We start from the raw sequence: 1,368 nt of genomic DNA, 5'->3' as shown, positions 1-1,368 counted from the left end.
GAAGTGCTTTGTCCGGTACTTACTTGAGTAAGCACTTACCCCAGTTCCATGTACGTATTGCTCATAAACAACAGGAAAAGTCCATGCTAGGCTTTTTTCAAATTCATTACAGGCTCTCACCTTGTTTCTCAGAGCCCCTTATATGTCTAACACCAGCCTTGAAATTGTCATAACCTTGTCAATTCAAGGCTGCTTCAGAAACCTTGAAATGTGGCTCCTAGTTATTTTGCCAATTAGGTACTTAAAAGGAGAACAGTAGCATTAGGAAGTAGAGAGTGGGGCTGAGAGTTCCTATGCACTTAAGGAGTTTATGCACTTAACCAATATACAGATAACTGGAGCTTTTTACAATGCCAACAATAGGTAATATTACGTTAATCAGCTAAGTGACTTATGCACATAACCAATAAGCACAGAAATAGCATACCCTGTACTGGGATATTGCATCCAGTTTCAATGCCCACATTTTAAAAAGCTACATGGAAAATTAGAGCGCACACAGAGCCACAAAAATGAGTCAATGGCTGGAGAACATATCTTACAGTGGAAGACTTAAAAGGTTTAATTTCTCCATGAAAAGAAGCTTGAGAAGTGAATGGATTACAGTATATTCCACAGAAAATCTTCTGGGTACTAAAGGGCTCTTTAATTTGCTGAGAAAGATGTAGGAAAACCAATAACTTGAAATTGAAGCCAGATAAATTTGCATTAGAAATAAAGAACATACCTAGGGTGGAACCATCTGCCAAGGGAAATGTTGTATTTTCTCTCTCTCTTCACATCAAGATTGGGTGCTTTTCTGGAAGATATGCTTCAAACACAAGTTAATAAGTCCAATAAGAGGGTAGCAGAGTGCATCTAAATGTAATGGTCTGTTGTATGCAGGGGTCAGTGTAGAAAGCGATGCATTCATAGAATCATAGAAGTAGGGTTGGAAGGGACCTTATAGATCTTCAAGTCCGACCCCCTGCCAGGGCAGGAGAAAAAACTGGGCTCAAATGATCCCAGCTAGGTAGGCATCAAGCCTCCTCTTAAAGGCCCCCAGGGTAGGAGCCAGCACCACTTCCCTTGGAAGTTGGTTCCAGCTCCTAGCGGCCCTAACTGTGAAGTAGTTCTTACAGATGTCTAATCTAAACCTACTCTCCAACAACTTGTGGCTGTTATTCCTTGTTATGCCAGGGAGCGCTAGGGGAAACAAGGTCTCTCCCAAACCCTTCTGGTCCCCCCTAGTGAGTTTATAGACTGTCACCAGGTCCCTCCTCAGCCTTCTCTTGTGAAGGCTGAACAGGTTCAGGTCCCGCAGTCTCTCATTGTAGGGTCTGCCCTGTTGTCCCCGGATTATTCGGGTGGCCCTCCTCTGGACCCTCT

Source organism: Gavialis gangeticus, unplaced genomic scaffold (assembly GCF_001723915.1).
Source record: "Gavialis gangeticus isolate Ggan-Ray unplaced genomic scaffold, GavGan_comp1, whole genome shotgun sequence".
Classification (NCBI taxonomy): Eukaryota; Metazoa; Chordata; order Crocodylia; family Gavialidae; genus Gavialis; species Gavialis gangeticus.
The sequence above is the reverse complement of the archived record's forward strand: the minus strand, read 5'-3'. Positions refer to the sequence as shown.